The 14,378-nt window shown below is 46.9% G+C and overlaps 1 non-coding gene across 1 annotated transcript; it reads right to left on the bottom strand.

The window, feature by feature from the left end:
* Positions 1 to 348: 348 nt before the first annotated feature.
* Positions 349 to 421, bottom strand: TRNAW-CCA (transfer RNA tryptophan (anticodon CCA)). The gene has a single exon. It is a non-coding gene; the product is annotated as a tRNA-Trp (tRNA).
* Positions 422 to 14,378: the final 13,957 nt, after the last annotated feature.

The raw sequence follows: 14,378 nt of genomic DNA, 5'->3' as shown, positions 1-14,378 counted from the left end.
CGTAAACAGGCATTAGCACGTGCGTGCGAAGTGATCCGCGCAAAGAATGAGCACTTTAAAGGGAGTTTATTAGACCTCCCCAAAACAATTATTTCCATGGGCTATAGGCCCACCGTTTTTTCATTTAGCGAGAAAGTTATCTCAGGTTATTCGCTACTTTATCGCGCATCCATCCATGCAAAGAACGAACGAAAAGAAAGGGGGTTAACCAAGGGGCGCGATTTTTATTAGTCATATCATGAAAAGCCAACAAACACTGACGCCAAGGACAACATAGGGGAAATTACTTGTGCTTATTAAATGAAGAAACGATAAATTAATGGAAATTAAGGCGGATGAAAAAAAACTTGCCGCATGTGGGAACCGAACCCACAACCTTCGTATTTGGCGTGCGATGCTCTACCAATTGAGCTACCGCGGCGCTGGTTCCCCATCCACTTCCTTGGGTATTTTATATGTACCCGTAGAACCCTGCGAGTGTTAGCCAGTGCCACCACTCACAGACCTTGGCGGTGGACGTGGAACGTCCTTTTTTCCGCAGGCGTCACGAGAGCGTGATCTTTTTTTTGGGTGAAGGTAACTGGCCAATAAACCCACATATGCTACCTGAAGGCATCAATGTTGCTGGATTTGACACCCTCGTTATGTAATGAACGAGAAGAAAGGGTGTTAAGCGAGGCCCGATTTTTATTAGTCATATCATGAATAGCCAACAAACACTGACACCAAGGACAACATAGGGGAAATTACTTGTGCTTAATAAGTGGAATGACGAAACGATAAATTGTTGGAAATTAAAGTGGATGAAAAAACAATTTGCCGCAGGTGGGAACCGAACCCACAGCCTTCGCATTGCGCCTGCGGCAAAAAGGACGTTCCACGTCCGCCGCCAAGGTCTGTGAGTGGTGGCACTGGCTAACACTTCCAGGGTTCTACTAGTACACATAAAATACCCAAGAATGTGGATGGGGAAACAGCGCCGCGGTAGCTCAATTGGTAGAGCATCTCACGCGAAACGCGAAGGTTGTGGGCTCGGTTCCCACCTGCGGCAATTTGTTTTTCATCCACTTTAATTTCCATTAATTTATCGTTACTTCATTTCATTTATTAAGAACAAGTAATTTCCCCTATGTTGTCCTTGGTGTCAGTGTTTGTTGGCTTTTCATGATATGCGAAGAACCAACAATTTAAAGGGAATTTACTGGACCTTCCCAAAACAATTATTTTCATGGGCTTGCTGTTTTTTTTTCCGAGAAAATCGTTCTCAGGTTATTCGCTTATTTATCGTGTAAATCTGCATCAGCACATGCGTGCGAAGGGATCCATGCAAAGAACGAGCAATTTAAATGGAATTCATTGGACCTTGCCAAAACAATTATTTTCATGGTCTTACCGTTTTTTCATTCTCCCGAGAAAATTATCCTCAGCTTATTCGCTAATTTATCGCCTAAATCAGCATCCGCACATGCGCGGGGTGTGATAGATCGGCTTGCGTGGCTGTAACAACATTGTAATGGTGTACAGGCTTACCTTTTTCCCAGGGAAGTCGAGTTCGAGCATATCGGTTTATTCATAGAGTAAATTGGTGGATACACGTTTACTATAATGGCGGTCTTGCGTGTGCCGAACCTGTATTCTTTCCCAGAAAAGTGAGTCGACGTTGCTGCAACATCTTCGTAATGGGCTATAGGCTTACCTTGATTTAGAAAAAATCCAGTTCGAGCATATCTATTTGTCCATCGCGTAAATTTTAACCACGTGCGTTACCATGGTGATTGATGTACGTGCCGACCCAGCATTGCTTTCCACAGAAGGGAATGGACCTGGCTGTGACATCTTTGTAACGGGCTGTACAGGCTTACCTTTTTTTTGCAGGAGGAGGAGGAAAAACTTTATTTGCTCTAATTGGGTAGAAATTATCGGTGGCAGATGTGGTCGGCAATCTTCACGGTCTTCTTCCCCATCTGCGCAAGGTCGACGCCCCTATTCCAGGGCACCACTGAGGGTGGCTACTCGGTGAGCGTGCCTTACTAGTCCATGCTGGACTTTCGGGTCGCTGCTGGAGAGCACCCTCTCCCACTGCTCCACACTCGGGTCTTTTATTTGAAGGAATTGTTGATTCTGAACGCATTGCCATGTAATGTGATATAAGGTGGGCTTGGCGCCGCACCAGGGGCAAATGTCTCTATACTGAGTGGGAAACATCTTGCTTAGTGTGTTTAGGTAGATCCGACGTGTGCGTATCCATTTATTCATCGCGTGATTCGGTGCAAGCACGTGTATGAGCATCTACGAAAGCGCCAGGGCACACGGACGGTTCGCCATACATGGTGTAGAATTGACTTGATATAGCGGTAGATTCGCAACAAGACACAGCACCAGACCAATGACGATGAAAACATGTGACGGAGTCTTTATTTTTTAAACAGTTTTTTTTTGTCATTTTCCCGTATAGAAAAAGAAAAGCCCGCAGTCCGACTTGAGTGCACAGTTATAGAGTAACGGCGATAGCTGCGGTGTAAGTAGTCGAACCTTTTCGCACAATGCAAGTATGAATGTGGTCCTGATTTTCGTGGTCCGTGTACAGTGGCGTAGCTACGGGGCCGGGCTTCCACAGCGGGAACGTGGCTGTGCGGGTCAGACCGGGATGACTTGGTCACCGTCCTCGAGGCTTGCCGGGATCGCTTCTCGAAGGCGTTTCTGTAGCGCCGGCCCGATGACTGTATGAACGCACAGATAGCTACGAGCTCACAGTTCGACGATACAGCACACAGATAGCGAAGCTCACACTGTATCCGTTCAGAAGCAATGTAGGGACGCACCGCGTATTGCCACCTCTGAAAGGCGTCATGTGTGAATCGCGTACTTCAGCCGGGCTCCGCCCTCGCGCGTCCCTCTGGGCGCGCTGCGCTGCAGCGAATTACGCGCCTCGCGCGTGTCTGAACACCTTGTCTTAATATACACGCAACGCGGATTCGTTTTCGGCCAGCACTTGATAAATTTTTGACTTTCGTTTTTTTTCCTGTCACTGAAGACACACCCAGGGATCCAAGTTGGCGTCCAATGGAGGTCCGTTGAAATGTGACACGTACCAAGTAGCACACGTCCAGTCGGCCAATTTGGTGCAGAGGGTTTCATTGGATTGGATTGGATTGTAAAACTTTATTTGTCCAACAGATTTAAAGCCTTCCCAGCTAGACAACGGCCAGGAGTCCTTGGACCCAGTGGCGTAGCTAGGTCGTCTGGCACCCGGGGCGCATAGGTCTTCTGTCACCCCCCCCCCCCCCCGGGTGTAGCCGGCGGAAAGAGGGGTGTCTTCAGACGTATATGGCACCCCCCCCCCCCTCACTGGCCTCTTGCACCCGGGGCCCACGGCCCCCCGGCCCCCCCTATTGCTACGCCACTGTGTACAGCCATTCAGATAATAAATTTAAATAATCATTTATTTCTTTTTGTATGCATTGCAAGGAAGAATTTGCAAAGAAAAGATTAGTGTCGTCTGCGTACATGATGATATTAGGTGAGGAAGAAATGTTAGGAAGGTCATCGATATATAGATTAAATAATATAGGACCAAGTATGGATCCCTGTGGCACGCCATCCTGTATTTTGAGAAGTGAGGAAGTGGCCTGATTATATGAAACAAACTGGTAACGATCCGATAAGTAGCTTCTCATTAACTCTAATGCTGTACCACGTATACCGTAGTCATAAAGTTTGCACAGAAGTATACCATGATTTACGCTGTCAAAAGCCTTACGTAGGTCCAGAAATAAGCCTACCGTGTATAAACGGTTTTCTATATTTTGCAGTATTTGATGTTTTATATTTAAGAGCGCATCCTCACATGATTTATTTTTTTTGAAATCCGTACTGCGCCGTACTAATAATAGAATATTTCCTTAAGAAACCTTCTAGTCGAGTGTTTAGAACAGTTTCAAAAAGTTTTGAAAAAAGAGGTGGTATAGGTATGGGTCGGAAGTTGTTTGATCAGCGCCGCCTTTATGAACCGGGCAGACTCTGGTTATTTTAAGTTTGCTAGGAAAAATTCCGGACTCAAACATTTTATTAATAATATGAGCTAATACATTAGAGATGATGTCAGACACATATTTTATAGAAGATGTCATGATACCGTCGAAACCTGCAGCACTGTTTGACTTTTTGACTTTTTTGAAGTTTTTGATCACGCTCTCTACTTCGGTTGGTGTCACCGGAAATAGCATTAAAGAATTTCGCAGAGACGGTTTCACAGTATGCCCTATCTCTTCTGGATCTGCTGCAGAAATGTTGCTGCAGCATTGAACAAAGTGAGTGTTTAGGATAGAGACGGCTTCTTCACCCGAAAGAGTGCCGTTAACCGAAGCTATTTGTAGGGCTTGAGGGCTATAGCCTTTCCTCCAGATCTTTTCTTAATTTCCAGCCAAACGTTTCTTGGATTCGTATATATGCGCGAGAACACCTTCTCATAATATTTTTCTTTTGCCTTTTTAAATTCTGAATTTACTTGCTTACGGTACTCCTTAAATTTGGCTAATTCATTCATGTCTCTAGTTCTAAGGAATGTATGGTACATTTTATTTTTGTTTTTGATTTTTGTAAAAAGCACTACATCTATCCACGGCTTTCTAATTTTTTTGGGTCGTTTTGTAGCACTATGTTGTGGGAAGGCTATGTCGTAGCAAGTGATTAGTTTATCGAAAAATGAATTGTATGCCTTATTTGGGACACTTTCAGTTAGTTCAGGTTGCCAGTTTTTTTCCCGAACAAGAGAGCGAAAATAGGCTAGCGTCGTTGTATCTATGAGACGGTAGGAATATACAGGCGCATTATGCTTGTATTTCTGCGAACAAGGCAGAAAACAAAAAAGTGGAATATGATCGCTTATATCAGAGGACGACACCAGCAGTCACAATGGAATCATGTACATTAGTGATACAGACATCTAATAAGGTTTGACTGTGTGCTGTAACTCGTGTTGGCAAGGTTATAATATTCGAACACTACAGACCGTGTGGAATTCATAGGTGCGCATGCACAAACGCACGCATCGTCCCAAATAGGCGCGCACGCTCATAGACAAACATGCACGCTACATTGCTCACACATACACGAACGCTATTTCAGCACAATGCGTTGGCCGGCTAGTCGGTGCGAATCCATAATTACTTTGTTTAGCGCAAAACAAGGGGCACGAGAGAGACGACAGGACAAGCCGCTTGCCCTGTCGTCTCCCCTGCGTCCGTTGTTTCGCACTAAACAAATTATACAGGAACGCACGCACACGTAAACAAGCATACGAACGCGCTCACAGACACACGCACGCACATACAAACAAGCGCATACATGCGTACACACACGCGTACGCACAGGTGCACAGAAATACGCGCGGACATGAAGATTCATAGAGACACGTGCACGCCAGAGAGAGAAGGGAAGACGGAAAGGCAGGGAGGTTAATCAGACTGAGTCCAGTTTGCTACCCTGCGCCAGAAACACCCACAGACATTAAGGCACAAACCCACATAGACACACAGGCACTATAAGATCTGTGATCTATAGTGACCAATGATAGTGTGTGTGTTCTGCTCGAATACACAGGACAAGAGACGCGCGCACGCACGCACGCTCAAACAAACAAACAAACAAACAAACAAACAAACAAACAAACAAACAAACAAACAAACAAACAGACACACACACACGCACACACACACACACAAACAAACACAAACGCGCGCGTTGACACACATTTGCACACCCACAAAGCTAACCGATGACACGCCGAAGAAAGGTGATCGGCAAGCACCAATACAGTACAGGACAGCGCCAAAGAGAGCGATACGGCACACCGCGGCAGCTCGCTCGACGCGCGCAGACCCCGAATATGTTTACAGTTTCGTTAACGCTGGCTTCGTAGTGCTTAGCAGTCTTCGCAGTGCTCTGCTTCACCTCATAGCTTCGCCTGCGTCTCCTTGTCTGTGTGCCCGGGAATTAGGCGCCGGACTGTCGCCGTTCTGCCACAGTGTCCCGGATGAGAGAGAGACAGAGAGAGAGAGAGAGAGAGAGAGAGCGTTCCGCAGGCGGCGAGCGTAGCAATGGGGCCTACAACCGTTCTGGTAGTTCTGTGCACAGACGTTTGCGCGCTGTTTGTCGAGCGCGCTGCTGGCGCCTAATTGGTGCGAGTGAGAAAGCAAAGCGACGTTTCACGGAGGCGCAAGCGGTTCGTTCTTTGGACACGGGCGGCCTTGTCGGTGAGTAAAATTACACGCACAATCTCCTGTGGAAGTTGTCCAAGTGATATGCGTGAGCATTTGTTACCGAATGCGTGGAGTTTCGTCGTCGTACGCTGCTGTGTTTGTCATAATTGCGAGAAACACCGCGTAAGACTTGCGAAACGGAGAGGCGCGCTTGCGACACCAAAATGTCAACTGAGATCGGCATCACACGGACGAAAAGCTGGCGAGCAGTAGCAGCAATGTTCAGTCATGTTATATGATGGTGCGTTTGGATTTATGCCGCTGCTTCGTAAAATATGAGCAGTGGCCGATACGTGCTGTAGTACGTGACGCAATTCAACAGTGTCACGTTTGGTACACCTCACACGTAGACGTGGTCGACGACGCTGCCTCCTCTCGATGCGAACCGCTGTCAACCGTGATCAACCGTACACCAGCGGCGGCCGCCCGGGCCCCATCTTGAAAGCGATCTGCCATGGCGACAGAAGCGCCGATGGCTGGTAGCTTCGTGTGTGTTGTGTTCTCGCCGCTTAGTTCGCGTTGAAGCGGGAGGCAGCACCAAGGGGAAGTCACTCGCTGCTGCGGGCCGTATCGTTAAAGCGATCGTCTTACTTGGTGGACGGACGGGTTACCTCTTTGGGTAGGCATAGAAATGCTTACGCATGTAATAAACGTATTTTCGCCCCCTTTGCTAAAGAGCGATATTCATCAACATGATGTCACTTAGCGTTCTTGCAGTTTACGAAACGATCCGCCCGTTTTGCATCACGAGATTAATTTTGCGAGATGCAATCGTAGTTGTACACGATTTATTCGTTAACCTTTCGGCATCCAAGTCTGATTTTCCCACAATTCAGGCCTCGTACTTCTCGTAGCACCCCTCAAGTGGGCTAGAATTCCTTGGTAGACTTCCTTGTTTACCATGTGACCACGTGGTACAAATTCGTGATGGACAATGACTTTCCAGTAAAAAAAACGCAACCAACATCACCTTGATCTTTGACCTATTCATGCGGGCGTTTTTGGACGAGGAAAGCTTTTGACCACCCATTCAAACGACTGTACCTTCGTTTTAATATCATAGTCATAAACCCACGGCTCATCGGCTGTTGTGTTGTTGTTCTCAAAGAAGTTTTCGTTGTCACTGGCAGTGGCGAACAGTTCCTGGCTGATTGCAACACGGCAGGGTGTCTAGCAACCGGGAAAACCGGAAATCCTCAGGGATTTCGAACAATCTGGAAATACTCAGGGAATTTGCGCTTCTATCAGGGAAAATTACCTGTAATTTTATTGAAATGGAAGGAAAGTCGCGGTAATGATGGCTCGAGTGGCACATAGGAATTATAACGAATCGTCTTTGACGACGTGTTGCCGGCTGGATGAGTTGCCAGTGTGCAGTCAACAACCGACTTGCTGGACGCCCGTGCCCGATAATTCGGGAGGCTTCGCGGTACCACCACGTACTCCATAAAGCCTACGTATCTGAAATTTCGGATGCGAGAAGCCTTCGCCGTCCGAGTTTTCGGACTTATAGCCGTGATTCCAGGTCCGAAACGAGGTTAATAAAGCCACCACCGTCTCCATTTGGATTATCTCGCGCCCTCGAACCGGCGCTCTCGCACGAAGATCCGCTGGCAGGCGTAGCCACCACCGCAGCAACGCTAGGCGTAGCTGCTTCGACATTCGCTAGTAAGCTTCTTGCCGTTCTGTGCCGTGTTTTTCATTGAAAGAATTCGCCGCTGTCAGCAATGTCACCGACTCCGCATTTGTGGTTCTCGCGGTTCGCTTCGAAGCTCGGAAAACACGGAGCGTTTAATAATGCTGATCCCCGAAGGTCAGCTTCGCCTCGGTGTAGTATTGTTATGTGGTGCAGCACACGCGCAAGTATTGCTGTGCTGCGGTGAAGCACAAGCGCGGGAAGGGGCATTTGTCACGAAACAGAATATGCTTTACTTCATTACACACTCGTGCACTGGCCATCTCCTACCACAGTACGAGCACCGATATGCCTAATAAGTGTACTGGCAGGCCTTCAGAGATTTCTCGCATGTGCCTGTGGCAGTGAAAGGCATGCATTAATTTATTCAGACTGCCTGATTTTTCTGACGTTTTAGCGGCCCCTAGGGAGTCCGAAAAAAAAATCGGACGATGACTGTACAACTGACCAAGAGGCACCTTCAAATGGTCCGTAGGATGAACGCGTGGCGGAAGGAGGACGAGAAGAGAAAGGACTTACGCATAGAGGAATGAACGGGAAAGGAAGCGTGCCGCCGCTTCTTTGAAGAACCTTGAGCTCAAAAACAAAGTGTTGGCTGACGCAAAGACGCAGGTGTCCCTAGTACAAACCAAAATGAACCCACTTGTGATAATCTCACTTATCACAAAGTTCGGGTCTCACACGAATGAGCTTGCTATGAGTTGATAGAAATAGCGCTTCGAAAATATTTGCTTCTTCATGCATCTCCTTTTCATTCGTATTTGAGAATGTTCGACAATGTGTTTAACCATTTTTTTCGAAGGTATATATTCTTGCTGTGAATTTTACTAACCCCTCCATTCTGTTTTCTTTTTGAATAAAATAAACCCTACTCCATAATGAAGAAAGTGGATTAACTTGTTTTTTTTAAATTTTTTGACGTGCTTACTAGAGAATGACACCATCAGGCGACATGGTGTCAGCCCGTCTTGACATAAAACAAAGTTCTGTGTCGCTCAGGGAATTTTGCAAATGCACTCGTGGAAAACCCGGAAAACTCAGGGAATTCGGAAATGTCAACTTGGTAGACAGCCTGCACGGATCTCTTTCTGATCGTCAATCAACAAACGCGACACGAATTTTGCACGGACACGACGCGTTTGTCTCTCTTGTTTGTCACACAAAATTTGATAGCATGATCTTACCCTGACGCCCACTTTTTCACCCATTTCTTTTTCAAATTTTTTATCGCGATTACCAATTCTATCACGATGTAATTCTTTTACAATTCTGCGTTTGCGTCCTTGCCACGCTTCATAATTATAGTCATAGTTTTATTACATGTACCTATTACGCATTTTGCAGTAACCGTCTTTTAGGCCGCTCTACAGCCCTGTAACATTCATTGCTTGTAATTTAACGCTTCACATTGATTTCATTACCGTTGGCTTGGCGCTCTTTGGCCATACCTGGCCCTTGTGCCATAAAACACAACACATCATCATCACACATCGTCATTCAGCCACTTCTATAGCAGTGAAACGACTATTTCCACCAATAGCAGAACGAAGTCTCTTGACATGGTTGTCATCTGTTGATGTAGAAGGTTCTCCAGGCTTGGGATCGTCACTGACCGACATTCTGCCGAGTTGAAAACGCTTAAACCATTCAGCACTTCGTGTGACTCTCAACAGTCCCTCCCGTGTGCTTCGTTAAGCAAATTGAAATGTCTCTGAAAGTTGTGCAGCGTTTGTAGCGAGCGTTCACACGGAGATGTATTTTTTTAAAGGTTTTGTTGTTGATTTGGTACTAATTTGACGGACAGCTCGCAAACTAACGGTCCGAGCGAAACGTAACCAATGGCAGTTTGTTGTGTAAACCTGCCGCTTCTTGCGTTCAGAAGCCGTAGCCCGCTCCCTCTGCGGGTTGGCGAGCTATTTCAAAAGTTCAGTTTATTTTTGAATGCCCCTCCCATACATAGTATTATGGTATCGTGCCATTACCTCTCCGATATGAAGATAACAACTTATTGCGGGGCCGTTAACTAGTCAAGCTGTTCTAAAAAACAGTTTTTAACATCCTTCTTTCTCAACTGTATGGACTTTGAACGTACAACCAAGTAGCTCACCAGTTCGTCCTGAGCAAGTTCATGGCCAGTCAGCGCTTGGTTGTGGTCTTACTCTGTCAGTCCCTGTCGATTTATTGTGAGCTGCGATCCAATGGACATGTGTAATCAACTAGCCCACCAGTTCGTGCTGAGCAACTTCATAGCCAGTCGGCGCTTGGGGGTGTCTTTACTCTGTCAGTCCCTATTTATTGCGCGTTGTGATCCAATAGACAGCTATAACCAAAATAATTAACACGGGACTGCTGGATTTGCATAGCTTGCCACAGTAAACTTTATTTCCGAGGCGCGCCTGCAAGGCAATTTGTACTCGTTTTCTGTTTTATGTACAACCTGATGCCACGGGTAAGACCCGAATCGTACAAGCGGCGACCTTTCCTAAGAGTGTCCTCGATTTGAAAGACAAAAGCAGTCTATGTCCGACGCATTGAGGAGACTAGATGACCATCTTACTAGATGAACGGACAATACTGGAACACCGTGCCCACCGCGCGTCGGCTCGGGAGGCAGTGAAGGTGCTTCTCTGCTTTCTGAGAACGACGGCTTGTGCGAACGCCTTTGACTTCGTAGTGCTGTCCGTGCATGTGCTCACGTTCACCGCATTTTTTAAAACTCTCTCTCTCTCCCTCTCTCACTTATTCCCGTTTGCCTTCTCCTAGTGTAGGCTAGCCAACCGGTATCTCTATAGTCGCTAACACACCTTCCTTTTTTATCTCTTGCTCTCGCATTGTGAAGAACAGACTACGAAAACCGTCAGATAGGCAATGGGAACCGCAGTGCAATGTCACTGGAAGCGTCGTTTACGCCTTCGAACTGCCTGCATCGCATGCCATTGATTGATCTTACTGCTGTCATCGGCGGCGCTGTTCCCCACCACGCTGCTGGCGCCTTACAGCGGCTGCCCGATGTCTACTACCGACGCCGAAAAGCACATGTGTGAGCAGAGGTGTGCGCCGTGGTGGTCGTTTCTATAGTCGGTGTCGTCGGCGGCGGCATGGAAACCGAAACTGCAAATTAAAAAAAAAGCTGTTTCGTCACGTCCTTCTTTGCTAAACTGGTTGAAATTCTGGCCTTTTCATACTCAGGGCTGACAGGACCGAATACAGAAGTGTTGAAACTGAGTGAAATACGAAACGAGGTGTAAGTATCTTGCTTTTCAGCTGACAAAAAACAAAACAAAATTGGGTGCATATCTAAATGCGTTCGATGTTGAGGGTGTTTATATATTCCTTCATCCGCGTACATGCAGAGCCTTTCTGTTTCTTGCGTCGTAGTCGCAATTTTCTTTTTTCGGTGCTTCGGTTCATATGCGATTCTTTCCATTGAGCAAAGAGTCAGTGAATTTGTCTATAATTGCTGAGCCAGCACTTATGCGCGTGACACTCTCTAAATATATGTCACCGTTGCTTCCACTTGTTCTGAATGAGATTCTATTTATACAATGTGCTTTACGTTAAAAAAAAAAGACAGACCACTTCTATGACCAACTTTTGCTGGGTTCAGCTCTTAGGCTGTCAGCTAATCAGCAGATGTTATAATGCACATTCCCGACTGGAAAGTAAGTGAAATCACTTGTTATGATTATTAATCACTTTTAGCTTATGCAACTTTTCTTATAGCGTCCATTCTACCTGAAGAAAAAAGAACCAAATTCCCTATTTTTCTGTAGCAGGTGAACCTGTTTTTTTCAGCTGCGATATGTTATGATGCGGTCGAAAACAAATTCGTTAAATGCTCGTCACCAGCTTGAATGAACGAAGTGTGGATTAGTAGAAGTGCAGGCACTGCTCGGATGAACAATTATTTCAGAAGAAAATAGTTCTTGTTAACTTGCACGTCGAAATTCTTTTATATTTCAGTGCAGCTATCGGTGTCAGTTGCATTCATTTTTTATATGAATGCTTCAAAAAGACAGCACCGTGCAGCAGACATGTAAACATATATTTTACATCTAGAAACGTAGAAAAACTCCTTGAAATGAAGCCATCGGATTAATGCCAAAACTTCCAACCGGAATCTTAGACACATCGGGGCCAGAAATTTCTGTCCTGCTACAGGTTGCATTGCTCGTGGTGATGCTGCTTTCGTATATGTCGCCGATTATACCCGCCATTACAGTGCCCACGAGGTTTCGGAATCCCACGTTGCGCTGACTTGTGAGGCCACGAATGCGCAGACACGTAGAGAGCAGCGTCAGTTTTGTTCGTATTGTGTTTCGTCATGGCGCCCCTGGCTGACATGATTCTGTGCTCGAGACAGGCAAAATAATTAAGCAAGACAACACAAAATCTCAAACATAGGTACCTCTAAGTACAAGCTCTAAGTACACCTCTAAGTACAAGCGTCTGCGTAGAGCTCAAACGAGATTGACCATCGGACAGGGTACGGCAGGTAAGACGAGGTGATATAAGAACAACAGAAGTTCAATACACCGTTTCACGTGAGCGGTGCGCTGCGAGACGAAAAGTTCAGAAACGTTCGGCGTGCCTGGTGCACGCGAGCGTAGATAAGATCTCTACGTGGCGTCTCGCTGGCCTTCTTATACCCTACACCTTCCCGGCAACCTCACTCTCTCTTTTTCCCCGGTCAGCGCTCTGGCCTTGTCAGCGCTCTGGTCAGCTCACACAGAGAAGGACGTTTAGAGAAACCACTCGCTTGGGTAGAGGGGGTGAACGTAACTTCGTGTCGGGTCAACTCGCGCAGAGGAATTTGGTAAGAAACCACTCCCCGGCGTAGACGTACGTGCTGGACGGAGGACAGAGGAAAGTATATAGGATTTTCACTGGCGCATAATACCGATGCGCGCGCCCGGCGGAGAAGCCTTTTCATGTTGACGAGCGTGACGATTATAGGCACATCGTGTCTCTGGCTCTTGGCCTCCATTCCTTTCACCTCCGCACACAGTGAACCGTAACAGAGCGTATTGGTGCAGTGATCGCACGCCGCTCACCGCTCTCCACAGCTGCTACTGTTCTCGGACTGTGGAAGCATTCCTCGCCCAAATAAGGTGAGCGTTGCTTCTACGTCATGCGCCTGAGCAGCCACCCAACAGGCAGCACCACCCTAATCTGCAGAAGACAAGGAAATATGCTTAGGTCGTAAACGAATAAGTAAGGAGCCACTATATCGTGCTTCGGACCACGATAACTCCTTAAAGAATGTCATTGTTTTTGCGCAGGTGAAATGGACAACTCGAGGAATTCTGCGATGGACGCCTCGAGACCTGTTGAGGCTACAGACGTCGGTAACTTGCTGGTTGACCTGGAAGGCGCAAGAGGTTTCTTCACCGGAAAGCTAATCGACTACCGCATGCCGTGTACGGGTTCTGAAGACCGAACGTGTCAGATTGTTGCCAACCTTAGCGTATGGAACGAGTTCCTTTGGCCGCTTGAGCTGGAGCTGCGCGAGCTACCGGAAACCGGGAGGCAACTGGGCCTGGTGGAAGTCAAATATTTGTGCCTTCCCTGTCCGTGCGAAGGCCGATTCCGTCAAGCAGCGGCGGCGCTGTACTGGCTTCTTAGTATCCATCACTGCGTGGCACGAATACACATTAAGGGAATGATCGCCATTAAGGAAACGGCTGATTTGTGCGTCCCGGTGCTTTGCAAAATTCTTGATGGAAATTCTTCAATAAAATCGGTTCTTCTTGATTTTGAATTTACCAATGATTTGGAATCCGAGCAAATCGAAAGCCTTTGCAAGGCCGTTTTGTCTTTAAAATGCCTTGAAGAACTTGAGTGCCCGCTTTGCCCATGGTGTCCGCGCAGCGTTTTGGGTATTCTTCGAGGCACGAATACGTTGACTGTACTCGACTGGTCCTCCATAGATCACATAGAAAGCACGCTAGCGCAGCAGTTCTTGACATTACTTAGAACAAACTCGACACTGCGCGATTTGTCGTTAAGCGTAGCGCTAATAAGCGCTGATCCGGCTTTGTTCGTTGAATTTCTGGCCGGTGACGCCCGGCTACAAAATTTGACAGTAGTCTCTAATTGTGATTGCTGTTCTGACAATTCCTTGACATGGATTCTCAAAGGCGTGCTTAAGAACCGGTCAGTCTCGAGCTTTCAAGCCGAGAATGTCACTTTGGATGTTGAGAGCGTTGAGCTTGCATCGAAAGTGCTTGCTGAAAACAGAGTTTTGCGAAAATTTTGGCTGTCGCCGCGCGCCTCCGTGCTGAACACTTCTACGGCCTTCCTATTACGTCCTAGAATGCCGTCCAACACCACTGCCTTGCAAGAGGCCATTGCACGTAACGACACGTTACAGTATCTGGCCTTCAATTTCAGCATCTGGAGTGCTGAGCAGTGGGAGACTT

Source organism: Dermacentor albipictus, chromosome 8, assembly GCF_038994185.2.
Source record: "Dermacentor albipictus isolate Rhodes 1998 colony chromosome 8, USDA_Dalb.pri_finalv2, whole genome shotgun sequence".
Taxonomy (NCBI): domain Eukaryota; kingdom Metazoa; phylum Arthropoda; class Arachnida; order Ixodida; family Ixodidae; genus Dermacentor; species Dermacentor albipictus.
This window is presented reverse-complemented; position numbering and strand designations above follow the sequence as displayed.